The 14233-nt window shown below is 40.2% G+C and overlaps 1 pseudogene across 1 annotated transcript; it reads left to right on the top strand.

Moving 5' to 3' along the window:
- Nucleotides 1-7281: 7281 nt before the first annotated feature.
- Nucleotides 7282-9297, top strand: LOC149002278 (tetrahydroberberine oxidase-like; annotated as a pseudogene). The gene is made up of 2 exons (XR_016170244.1): nt 7282-7860; nt 7996-9297. The product of XR_016170244.1 is annotated as a tetrahydroberberine oxidase-like (transcript).
- The last annotated feature ends 4936 nt before the right edge of the window (nt 9298-14233 follow it).

Here is a 14233-nt window from a genome sequence, read left to right as displayed (position 1 = left end):
TCCAAAGTTGGGGGGGGGGGGGTACCTATTGATTTATAGCCAAGGGTCATTATAGATATCAATGGATAAACCATTACCTACTTGCTTCAAAAGACTCTATTTTAGTAGGTTTCTACCCATAAGCACATTTCTCCAACCCCAAGAACAATTACTAGGGACTTCCAAAAAAAGGTTTTTCCTTTAAATATTTAGCCTTCATGACCCTATCCCATAAGGAGTTAGGGGATTCAAGGAATCACCAACTCTATTTAGCAAGAAGAGCCTTGTTAAAACAACTTACATCATGGAACCCGAGAGCCCCTTCTCTCTTACTCCTACATAGTACTCCCATTTAACCCAATGGATACCGCTGCCTTGGTCTTTCTTCCACCAAAATTGTCTAATCATCTGTGTCATTTTCTTACAAAGTTCATTTGGAATCATGAAGCACAATACAACATAAACTGGAAGGACAAATGCCATTGCTTTGATAAGAATTTCCCTACCTGCTGGAGAAAGCAGTTTCCCTTCCAATCAGCTAGTTTAGAAGTAAGTCTATCTAAGATGAAAGAGAAAGTTTGAGTTTTTGACTTACCAATGGAAGATGGCAGCCCAGAGTAAATACCATGAGATTGTGCCTCTTTAATATTCACGATGTAGGCAATGCCAGCCCTAAAATTATGACGGGTTAGAGAACTGAAAAGGATAGCTGATTTATGTTGTTTGATATGTAGGCCTGATACATGTTCATAATCCTGCAGAAATAAATGTATATGGCCAACAGAGGGAATAGTACCAAGGGTGTACAACATACAATCATCAACAAAAAATAAATGATTTATCTTAGGGGCATGATGAGTAACTTTAAGACCAGGAAGCCTAGGAATTCCTTGATTTGACATTAGTCTTTGGGAGGGGGTTTCTTGATAGAGAATAAAAATATATGGACTCAAAGGACAACCCTGTCTTATACCTCTTTTTTTTTTTTTTTTTGGTAAACCCTGTCTTATACCTCTTTGAGGAACAATCTTCCTAGAGAGGGTTCCATTGATCTTGATATGATATTTCATAGTGGTAATACATTGCATGACCCATTGAATCCATTTTTCCAAAAAATCCATCCTTCTCAAGGTATTCTTAATGAAAGACCATTCCAATTTGTCATATGCCTTGCACAAATCTAGTTTTAAAGCCATATACCCCGTCTTAGATTTGGATTTCTTTAAGAAATCAAGGTATTCATGGGACAAATAAATATTATCTGATATAGTCCTACCTGGGATGAGGGCACTTTGGGTTTGGCTAATAATGTTGCCCAAAATGGGTTTTAGTCTATTAGCCCAACCCTTGGCAATCACTCTGTAAGGGGCTGTGCATGGGCTAATTGGTCAAAAGTGAAAAATCTCTTGGGGACTAAGTCTTTTTGCAATGAGGAAGACGACAATTCTGCTAAGACTCTTCAACGTAAAAGCCCCCATCAAATAAATGTTGAACCCCCGTGTCACATCCACCCAGCCGGTATCCTATCTGGGCATACCCGGATGTGATCCACAGCCCAAAGATCCAAATCGAGTGGCCATGCCTCCCACATACACGATAACATAATCATGAACAAAATAATCAATGTATACAGAAACAATAGATGGATCAAAAGAATAAGACAAGATAGATAATCAGAGTGCGGAAACATTTAAATACCAATTTCAAGTGATCAGAAGTCACTCCTTCACAAATAGCGGAAGCTGTAGTAAATCAAGTTTAGTTATAGACAGTATCATAAATAAATCCATAAAAACTGAAGAGAGAAGATCCCTATGATTACAGTCATCCAGGGAAATGGGGCCTACACATAGGTTTCTTCTATCCTAATGAAGACTTCCTCGTAGGTATGGATGAAGTGAACCCAACGTGGCCGCTCCCTCACAAGAGTGGGGCTAACCCTGGAACGAACTATAATCCTCCTCGGCACCGAAATCCTGACTCTCATAGTAGCCATCACCCGCAGGGTAGTATGCGGGATCATAGCTCTGGTCGTAGGACGCGCCATCAAGATCGTCAGTACCTGCAGGAAAATCTAACAAATTGCACAAAAGGAATGAGTTCAAAAGAACTCAGCAAGGCAAGTCGTTTCATAATACACAATCCATTCGATACACTTCACATACAATGCAATATGATATGAGGCAAAATGAAATATGGTTCTATATTAAGTATGCTGGTCTCTAAGGTAGACATGCTTTAAGCCGTAGCACCATACTCCTTTGGGTCGTCAATCACTCCCCCTCAATCATAAGATGTCTTGGGTCTGCCCGGGGAAGTTTGGTAAGGTCATCTCATAAACCATGGTTTGGGAATCAGTCACCGCTCTCTCACATCACCGTTTGGTATAAGTACAGGCGCATGTCACGCTAAAGCCTAGCCCAATGCAAGTCATCTACTCAGTCATATCATGTCAGATCCAGATACGTCCATTTCTCACCCCCGGCGATCCTTTCCGGTATCCTTCACACTAGAGACACGGATATTACTCACCGGACTCACCAACCCTATTGGTCGTCCACATATAGTAAACGGGAAGCTCTCACGTCCTCTCACGGATTGGTTACCGGTCTTGAGCGCCCGTGAGCCCAGGTCTATCCATATGCAACCCTACCAATAAATGGCCCCTTTCGGGTATCCACAATATAGTTCAAGCCCTCTCACGGAGTGGATACCGGTCTTGAGTACTCTCGCTCATATTCTACCACGGGTCGTTCGGTCTCAATACCCTTCCGATTCGGGTCTGATATGACAAGGAAAATATCCTAACCATACACCTAGACAACCCTATATATGTCACACAATGACCCGGGAAAGTGTCGATAGGCACCATCGGAGAACATCCCATACTATTCCCTCCGATGCCCAAGGACAGAAGTGTCAAAAGGACACCTCTCAATCCCAAGTCATACGTAATCAATCACAAGCTCAATCTCATCATATCATGCTCGAATCAATAATTCATCATATAAACAATGTATATCATAACATGATTGATCATATTTAAATTCATAAAGCATAATTGAACATGATGTTCAGGGAGAACAGGAGGGGCCAAAAGGGGCCAAGGGGACCCACAAGGCCCATCCAAAAATTATATTTAAGAGAGCACATTAAAAATTAATAAAAAAACGGAGGGGAGAGAGAAAGAATAATTTGAGAAGAGAGAGGAATACCGAGGGGAAAATTGGAAAACAAAGTTGCTAACTACCAATATTTGTGAGCATGTGGGGAAAAAAGAGAAAAATAGGAATAAAGAGGAAACCAGAGAGAATAAAAAAAAGAAAAAGGAGAGATATATAAGGAGAAACATGGATCGGAGTTAGTTTCAAGTTAGTTTTTAATTAAAATTAACTTCCTTAAGACAGGGATTGAATGATAACCATAGAAGAGATATGAATGACATTTGTACCCATTATCTTTATCTAAATTTTTATTTTTAATTTTGGGGAGGCCAAATAGGGTTTCACATTTAAAGATGAGAAATAAGGAAAAACACGTATTTCCATTTCAAACCGGGAGGGGCCATGGCCCCCTCCGGTCCCAATGTGGCTCCGCCACTGGTTCTAAATAATATATGACATTATATTACTGATAAGAAACATTTAACAGTCATGTATGGTAAATGAAATACTCGTATTAACATAATCATTAACTTCCCATAATGTAAGCATGTTGATGTAATTAACATACTTAAGTTAACGACTGTCCTTACCTTAATCAAGTTGTAATTAAATTCAAGGATCACCAAGAATGGTTCCAAAGTTAGTGTTGACACCCTAGATAACATACAAGCAACATCAGAGAAGAAAACATTCAAATCGGGGTTCAAACGGATCAATTCGGCTGAAAACAGGGCTTTAACAACTCTTGGTTGACTGTTTGGTCGATTGTCAGTCGACCAAGCAGTCGACCAAGACTTGTTAGCTTCTGGGCAGCAAGGGAAATGTGATCAGAAGCTACCCTTCCACTGCTCCGATTGACATGAAATTTGGAGGGCATGTTTATAACAGTAAGAGGGTATTGCACACAAATTTTCATGAAGATCCAACGGTTCAATCGAATATGCTCAATTCGAAATATTAGGTTCTATATAGTAATCCTCAAGAATCAAAATGGAATTTATAGAAATTGTAAAGGATGGTAGGAATCAATCAAATAAAGGATAAGAATTGAGTTAGAGTCTTAATTTCAATATAGTCTAAGCTTATCATGCAATTACATATCAGGTTTGAATCAATTAGGCTAGATTGAATAGAATCAAAGTGATGAAGTGAAATTAATCTTAATTGAATCATAGCATATCATGAGTGAAGATGTTTAAGGAATTGGAGAGGGGAAACTCATGGTTGAGTGTTTGCAAGATTGCAGCACTTCAGCCATGGTCTTCAAGAGTATCAATGATAGGGAAATGAATAGATTTAGAAGGGGATAGAAAGAATCATACCTTGGATTGATGATTAACACATACACTAATGATTAGAGTCAAGATCTTCCCAAACTTCAAAGAATAGCCCAAGAGAGTGTCCAACCTCGAGCTCTGGAGTGCCAATGATTAGGTTAAGTCCTCATTCACGAGTTCCAAGAAGGTAGGGGCAAAATGGGAAGAGATTTCATGAATATTCGGATTTCATGACTCTTGGTCGACTATCTAGTCGACTATCAATCGACCAGGCACTCGACCAAGCTATGACAGCAACTTCAGGAGTGGATTTGGAAGGCTATACAAGGTCAAATCGAGTGGGGTTTTCTCCGACAAGTCAATCAACAAGTCCAGTTTCAGAAAATACCTTCGGATTGATCATGGGATTCCGGGAAGGTCTTCAATTAATTCAATCTTCGTCGATGCCCAGATTTTCACTCAAAACTGACAATGTGCTCAAGTAAGGGGCATCATCGTCAATGTCCATAGGCTCCGCTTCTAGCATCGAATCATCAACTAAGAGGGCCCACAGGTCTCTTCTACCACCACTTTGGGTCTTCAGACCTGCAACAGTATAAAATCCGGGCCGGGTCAAGGTTAGGATAAGGCCGGATTTTACACCCCGTTACTAAGTCCTACCCAACAATGTCCCAGTGTTTCTAAAAATCTATAGCCGGCAAAGAGTAGCATTATCTGTAGCTAAAATGCAAGAAGAGGTGCTAAGAAGAAAATCATGAGATGAGTGGGGGGGATGAGGAGGTGGAGATGGAGGATAAGTGGGTGCAGATCTCCGAATGGATTAAGTGATCCTCCTTAATCCATTGACCAAAGCTATCCATCAATCGGCGGATAGTATTTTTTTGTTTTCTATTGGTAGTGGAAGAATGGAAAAAGCTGGTGTTTCGGTCCCCTTCTTTAAGCCATAAGACTCAAGAACCTTGACATTGAAACTTTTCCTCCGCCAATAATTGGATCTCCAGTTGTTTCTTAAGATCTACCTCTTCCTTAGCTGAGGCTTTTGAAGGTGGTTGTTGTTAACAGACTTAAATGAGGTGGGTCAATTTGATAATTTCCAATGAGGCATATTGGAAAGTGGATTTACTCCAAGATTTTAGGGATCTACTACAACATTTGATTTTTACCTAAAGTTGGTATGGTGGGAGCTAGGGTCAGAACAATCCCAACCTATGCTAATTTGATGTGAGAGATCATGATGATCCTCCCATTTAGTTTCATAAAGGAATCGCATAGGTCTACGCTTTAGAGGGTAAAGTGTGACTTATGGTATATATGATTAGAGCCCATCATTGCATACCTAGGTCCCTAGATACACCCAAAAATATCAAGGAAATCCATATTGATAAAAGCCCGATCTAGACATTCCTTAACTAGATCCCTACCTTGCCTTTTATTTGACCAACAAAATTTAGGGTTCATGCATTTAACCTCTAGGAGGTTACAGGACTCAATGGTTCTTTTAAAACTATCCAATTGGCTTTGGGGTTTGCTCTTCCACCCCACTTTTCCTCATTGCATAATATTTAATTAAAGTCACCAAGTACAAGCCAAGGGCTACTTACAGATGTGCTCAAGTGTGCTAATTCGCTCCAGACAAGATCTCTATGCTCCATCTGTGGATGTCCATATATGAGGGTCAATCTGAAACCCTAAACCCTAAACCCTAAACCAAAGGAGGAAACATGAATAAGTAAATCAACAATATGAGGTGAACTTGAGAGAATTGAGAGTTTGATATTACCATTCCATAAGTACCTATTCCCCCTTAATTACCAACAAAATTTATAGAGAAATGATCATTAAACTTCAACTTCCTAGCAAGCCTAAAAATAACATCATCGTTTTGTTTTATTTCCAATAATAATACAAAGCTGGGCCTCCCTTTCCTGCACAATTTCTCGAAGTATTCTTCTTCTGCCTTGTACAAACAGTGGATGGGTAGCATATACATAAAAGCATCTCATTTCATGGCCACTACTTCTCTAGCATTTTTGTGGCTCTCCGTCATTGACATTGTAAAACATATGCAAATATAATAAGGCAACAACATTTTCTGTGGCTCTCCTTGTTGAGTAACATATCCTCCATATTGTTTAAAGTATGCAAATATAGTATGCAACACATCAGCCTTATGTAGTACCCAAGTTCCTTTCAAGTCGGATCATCTCCCCATCAGGGAGAACAATGTCCTCCCCTTATGCTTTCCCACTACTTAGTAAATATTAAAAAAATAAAAAGTGCAATTTCAGTGGGACTCATCCTTGGTCCCATTCCTATTGTACGGTTCAAAAGTGTCCAGTGTCCAGGGAACACATTGTTCTCCCACGAAGGGAGCTGATCCGAAATCTTCCTTCTTATCATAGATGCCATCCACAAACTACTGAAATGAGGATTTCCTAACCAAGGGTGAGATTCTTATTCTCAGTGCCTTGATAGGTATCCGGGCAGCAGGAAAGAAAAAAAAAGGAAAGGGTGGGGAAAACGGCTGCCACAACATAAGTGGAATCCTATCCGCTAGTGGCAGGACCGGGGCAGCATCGAAGGAAGTAATTTACACGTAACGGCCTGCAGTGTGCTGTCCTATTCTGAATATGACAATTTTATCACGCAAACAAAAAAAAACCTCAACAGTCAGAGCTAGAGAGGGCATCAGTTTCTTACCTAAAAAGAAAGACAAAGACAAAGAAGAAAAAATGATGAAGCAGGACTTCCTTATGCGGCACGTGATACGAAACAGTCTTATCCATTTGGAACAACGACAGTAGGAGAAATCAAAATGGATTGGAAGTTCCAGATTGGTTAGCCAATATAAAAAAGTACCATCTCCGATGCCAAATGTACCAGTGAACCAAAACCAGAGAGAAGATGGATCTCTTAACTTCTCCAATCCTCGTAACCCTTCTTTTAGTTTTCATATCCTCGTCGATTTCTCTGGCAACTTCAACTTCAACCTCTGAAAAATTCTTCAAGTGTATGTCATCAACTAATTATTCCGATGACACCACACCAATCTCTGAAGTTCTGTTCACCCCTACCAACTCTTCTTTCACACCTATCTTGAGATCTTCACTAATGAACCTTAGATTCCTACCATATGCAAAACCTTCTTTTGATCATGACACCCACAAATTATTCGCACATCCAAGTAGCAGTTCTATGTTCACAGAAAAATGGGTTGCAGATCAAAGTCCGAAGTGGAGGTCATGACTATGAAGGTTTATCTTATCGATCTGATGTTCCGTTCATCCTAGTCGATCTCCGCAATCTTCGATCAATCAGTGTGGATACACAGCAACGTACAGCTTGGGTTCAGGCTGGTTCTACTCTTGGAGAAGTTTATTATCACGTTGCGAATAAAAGCAACACCCTTGGTTTTCCTGCTGGACTTTGCTCCACCGTAGGTAAGTGGTCATGTATGGTCACTTCGGCTTCCTGAGGGTTTAACTGTTTAATTTAACAGATTTTAAAACTAAACCTGAGCTGTTTTTAGATTGTCCCGTTCAGTTTCAATTTGATTTTGACTCTCTTATCTGCAGGTGTTGGTGGGCATCTCAGTGGAGGCGGCATAGGAACTCTGATGAGGAAATATGGTCTGGCTGTTGATAGCATCATTGATGCCTACATTGTGGATGCTAGAGGGACAGTCCATGATAGGAAATCAATGGGTGAAGATCTGTTTTGGGCCATTAGAGGAGGAGGAGGAGCAAGCTTTGGAATCATCGTCTCATGGAAACTTAAATTGGTTCCTGTTCCAGCTACTGTGACTGTCTTTAACGTCACAAGAACTCTAGAACAAGGTGCAACCAAACTTGTCACTAAATGGCAACAAGTTGCTTACAACTTCCCGGAAGAACTCTTTATAAGAGCACTAGCAGAAGTTGTAAATGGTTCCACACAAGGGGGAACCACTATCCGAGTTGCTTTCCAATGTTTGTTCCTTGGAAGGGTCAAGGAACTCCTCCCTTTGATGCAGAAACGTTTCCCTGAGCTGGGTTTGGAAGCCAAGGACTGTATTGAGACGAGTTGGGTCAACGCTGCCAAATATTCTGCTGGCTTTACTAAGGAAGATTCTATTGATGTCATTCTTGACAGGTCTTTACAGCCCAAGCTCTATTACAAGGCCAAGTCTGATTATTTGCAGCAACCGATGTCTGAAACTGGGTTGGAAGGTCTCTGGAAAGTGATTTTAACAGAAAATATCACCATACAGGTGATCTTTGATCCTCTAGGTGGAAGGCTAAATCAGATCTCAGACTCTGAAACACCATACCCGCATAGAGCTGGGAACTTGTACAATATTCAATACTACATGTATTGGGGAGATGGAGGGACTAAGACAGCCAACGATCAAATGGATAGGCTGAGAAAGATCTACATGTATATGACCCCATTTGTTTCCAAGTCTCCAAGGTCTGCTTTCTTCAACTATAAGGATCTTGATTTGGGTCAAAGCCATACACGTAATACAAGCTACACGGAAGCTCGCGCCTGGGGTTATAAGTATTTCAAGCACAACTTCAGGAGATTAGCATCTGTGAAGAAAATGGCTGATCCAACCAATTTCTTCTGGAATGAACAAGGCATTCCACCTTTGGACTTTTGATTTTAATGTCCCAGTAGTTACTCTGTTAAATGGTGCTTGTTTACAATTTGGGGAAATATGTGAAAGTAAAACTAGAGGGAGGGGGATGAATAGGTTGAGACTAGAGGTGTAGCCTTGTATTTGAAAATATTTAATTAATAATTGAAAATTGAAGCAAATAAAGCAAAGGAATTAAGACAAGATCTCACGTGTTGAAAATTGATACTGTATGTGAGGAGGAAGAAGAAATAGAGAAGAAGACACAAGGTTTTAACGTGGTTCGGTTGCTTGGTTCAACCTACATCCATGATTGGAAAACTGCTGTGATTTCGTATATTGATGTTGAATGATATGTACATCACTTATAAAAGAATTCATAAAGAGTTTCCAACAAAGTTACAGCTCTTGAATTTTGAATCTTGTTTGAGAGAGTCCAACTGTTGAAATTTGAATTTTGAATCTTCAAGAGAGCCCAACTGCTAAGGTATTTGAGTTGTCTTGTAACTTTGATTTTGAGTTTCAAATTTGAAATTATTTGAAAGGATCTCCACCTTTGATTGAAAAACTTGAAGTATTCACTTGATATTAAACTCTTCAAACTTGGCCTTTGCAATTTGCTGTGGTAGAGTCCCTATGGCAATAGCAGAGAGGAGACATTGAGATCACCCAATAAGAGATTGAATCTTTAAGATGAAAGTGGTTTGGTGAAAATATTAGCTAGTTGATCCTTTGTGGATAAGAAATGGACCTCAAGTTTTCGTTTTGCTAGCTTGTCACAAACAAGTGATAATCTATCTCCACATGTTTGGTGTGAGCATGAAACACTGGATTTGTTGTTAGGTATGTAGCCCCCACATTATCACACCAGAGCACTGGGGTATTGGAGAGAAAAATGCTAGACTCCTTAAAGAGGAATTGGAGCCAGGTTACTTTTGCGATAGCATTGGCTAGAGCCTTGTATTCATATTCAATGCTGGATCGGGCTACAATTGCTTGTTTGCAAGAGATCCAAGAGACTAGATTTAGGCCCAAGAAAATGGTATAACCAGTGGTGGATTTTCTATCATCTGGGCAGTCCGCCCAATCGGCATCCGAAAAGGCTGAGAGCGTTAGATTAGAATATTTGTGGATCAATAACCCCTTGGTGATGGTTCCTTTGAGTTAGGGGAGAGTCCTCTTGACAGTAGACCAATGCGCTATAGTGGGACTATGCATGAATTGGCAGACCTTATTAAGAACGAACTGAATGTCAAGACGCGTAAGAGTAGCATACTGAAGACCACCCACAATGCTTCTATAGTGAGTTGGATCCTTCAGTGGTTCACCAGAATACTTGATCATCTAACTCGATGTAGAGATTAGAGTTTGAACGGGCGTGCAATCTGTCATGTAGGCCCTTGCCAAAAGATCAGTAACATATTGGGACTGAGTAAGGTGAACCCCATCAAGGTTCCAAAAAACTGACATCCCTAAGAAATAGTAAAGAGAGCCCATGTCCTTAATAGCAAATGTGGACCCAATACTTTGAAAAAAGGAAGTCAACGAAGCATCAATGCTACCAGTAAGTATTATGTCATCAACATAAATAAGAATATAAATGGTGCCAAGTATCTCTGCATAGATAAAGACAGAGGTGTTAGTTTTGGATCCTTGAAAGCCATATTCCAGTAGAAAACTACTTAGCCTGACAAACCATTGAGCCTGCTTCAAACCATATAGAGAACATTAGGTTGTTGGGATTCCACAAACCTTGGAGGTTGCTTCATGAACATTGTTTCTTCTAGTAACCCATGCAATAAGGCATCCTGAACATCCAATTGACAAAAGGACTAACCTATTGAGATTGCAAGTGTCACACCCCACCCATTGGTAACGGTCCAGCCCAACAACCCGTGGGTGCAATCCATAGTCACAAAATCCATGGTTTACCCATTAATGATAATAATCAAGAGCAAGAATATTTCAATAATTAAATATAAAGGGAGATATATATGTCCAACTTCCAAAAGGAATAAATCAAATAACATAATAAAGTAATTGTGTCCAAAAATAAAATCTCAGCGTCAGCGATTAAGAATCAAGTTTGATTGTTTCTTTGTTCTCTTTCATAGGCGGCAGTCTTCTCTTCTAGCTTCTCAATGAACGGGGTCATCCAACCTTCCTTCATCGATTTCTCGAAATGGTGAGCAACTTGAATCCTCCTGCCATCAATGGGAGCCATAAGCACACTCCAAACACCCACAAGTGGCTTCGTGGTGTACATCACTACCTCCCACTGGCGCCTACAATGTTTTTCACGGGAGTGCTCCCCATCATACAGAAGTTCTCTCGATCCAAAATCATCATCTGTTTTGTTAAATAATAATCCACAAAAAGGAATGAGTTCTAACAAACTCAGTAAGGAAATACATTTCATATACATGTCAACATTGTATCATGGTAGGTAATATATGTGAAAGATGATATGCATAAGTATGGATGCATCTAGTAACTAACTATGCAAGTCTCTAATATGGCAGACATGCTTTAAGATATAACCCCAGCCCTCGTCTGGGTAGGTCTAGTCACTCTGACCCCTCACAGACTGGTTACCTTTGTTGGGATCCCGAGCAAGGGCAACAATCCTCGTCAATCAACCATGGCTAGGGTTTTAGGTCCATAATCTCTCACCACAACCATTAGCATGAGTACTGACACATGTCGGGGTTTCTAATCCAATGCAAGCTCATACAGTGACGTACTACATGTAGTCCAAGTACTTCCCTTATTGCGAAATCCAGCCCAAACCCTAACCTAGACAACCTATTTGTTTTTGATGAAGAAGTGACTTGTTTGATGTTTGACCTTGAAGTGGGACCCTGAGTTCAGTGTGGATATCTTTGGAAGGTCCTAAGAAGTCAGGTCAGACCTTTCCCTAAGTTGGTTGATGTCACATCCTCCCAGCCGGTACCCTAACTGGCATACCCGAGAGTGTGATCCACAGCCCTAAAGATCAAGTTTAGGAATGATATCCATTTCGCACAATAACATAATCAAAAGCAAGAACAAATCATAATGTTCAAGTAATTTATAATAAAAGTCAAGAAAGGATCTCAGAAGGATCTCTAGAAAATATCAGAGTGCGGAATAACAAGATACCAAATCAAAAGACAACTGTAGAGTATAGCAGAAATATACCCTACAAACACATGCGGAAGATAGATCGAAATCCAAGTAAAGCTCTAAGCTAATATAAGTAAAGTAAAAGATAAGTCTAGAAGAAACAAAAGAAATCTAATCCACATCTTCAGTCATCTCTTCTTGCTCTTCAGTCTTCATCTTCTTCACCTTGTGCTTCCTCATACGTACCGTCAAAGAAATCCGAACCTGTAGAGAAGTCTAACAACAGATTGTACAAAAAAAAAAGAATGAGTTTCGAAAGAAACTCAGTAAGGCAAGTTAATCCATAACAACATAAATAACATGGAAGCAAACCATAACAAGATGCAATGCAATATGAAACAAGTAATGTATGTATGCATCTAAACTCTATGTATGCTGGTCTCTATGGCAGACATGCTTTAAGTCATAGCACCGTACTTCTTTGGGAAGGTCCGCTTACACCCTCAACCATTTAAGATATCTTGGGCAACTGGTTGGTAATGGGTCCTGCATCCCTCAAGACAAACCATGGCAGGGGGTTAAGTCAACACACTCTCTCATAACCATTTGGCATAAGTACTGGCGCATGTCAGGGAAAAGCCTAGCCCAATGCAAGTCATCTAGTCAGTTACATCAACTCAGGTCCAGATACTTCCATTCCTCGCCCCGGGCGATCCTTTCCGGTATCCTTTCCACTAGAGTCCTAATAGTCCCGGACTACGGACTCATCAACCCTATTGGTTATCCACATATGGTAAACGGGAAGCTCTCATGTCCCCTCACGGATCATTTCACCGATCTTGAGCGCCCAAGAGCCCAAGTCTAGCCATATGCAACCCTCCAATAAATGGCCCCCACAATGTGATTCCCGTCCTCTCACGGGTCATTTCACCGGTCTTGAGCGCCCGTGAATCCCCATTGCTACCACGGGTCGTTCGGTCTCAATACCCTTCCGAATCGAGTCTGAGATAACAGGGGTATATCCTAGCCAAACACTGCTAGACATCCTTAGGTATGACAACCATTGATTCGGGAAAGCGTCGATGGGCATTTTCGGAGAACATCCCATACTATTCCCTCCGATGTCCAAGGACAGAAGCATCAAAAGGATACTCCCCAATCCCAAACCAAACTTAAACAAACACATTCACAGATCAGTCATGACATACACAGTCAACACTTCATCATATAAAAGAGAATATAAGATCATGATCAATTCATAAAACAATATAGTAATAAGCAATCTCACATAAGTCTAAGTAATAAAAGAAACATGATAAAGAGCTACTGTTCTCACAGTAGTAAATCAGAATATAAAGTGTACAAACAGTAAACAACTCATAGTTTCGTAAAGTAGAAACCAGAGAGTATGCAATCTATGTAGTTAAGGAGATAACTGTCCTTACCTTGATTATCGCCGAAGATAATCCAAAGATCAAAGAGAGAGACACCAAACTTGGCAAATAGACTCCTAACAAGCATAGATATAACATTAGGAAAGATACCTAAAAGATCAGAGAGCAAACGAATCAAATCGGGCGAAAAATGAAGCTACCGACTTCATTGGTCGATTGCCTTGGTCTACTGACCCAGTCGACCAAGCAGTCGACCAATTGAGTCAGTATGGAATAGTGAAAACTGTTTTGGTCATAACTTCTTCATTTGAAGTCGGATTGATCCGAAATTCGAAGGGGAACTTCCTAGGATGTATTAGAATCATATGGGAAGATAAAATCATCAAGTCATGGTCAAAATATGGGTTCTTGATTTAACCCAAGAAATTAGGGTTTCAACCTTTATGGCTCTCATGAAAAGGTTATGATCACGGAAAGAGAGGGAATGATTGTTATCAAGAAAATAACAAGAAATCATAGAAATTCTGATTTAGGTTAATAGAAACATTATGGGAAGATTAAATCATCAAGTCATGGTCAAAAGATGGGTTCTTGATTTAACCCAAGAAATTAGGGTTTCAACCTTTATGGCTCCCATGAAAAGGTTAGGGAGAATCAAGATTCACCCTAGGGAAAAAGAAACAAAGAATGCACAAT

This window comes from Hakea prostrata, chromosome 10 (assembly GCF_041222555.1).
Source record: "Hakea prostrata isolate BN-2017 chromosome 10, UWA_Hpros_2, whole genome shotgun sequence".
Taxonomy (NCBI): Eukaryota; Viridiplantae; Streptophyta; class Magnoliopsida; order Proteales; family Proteaceae; genus Hakea; species Hakea prostrata.
Note: the sequence above shows the minus strand (reverse complement) of the source record. Positions and strands in the feature narration are given on the sequence as shown.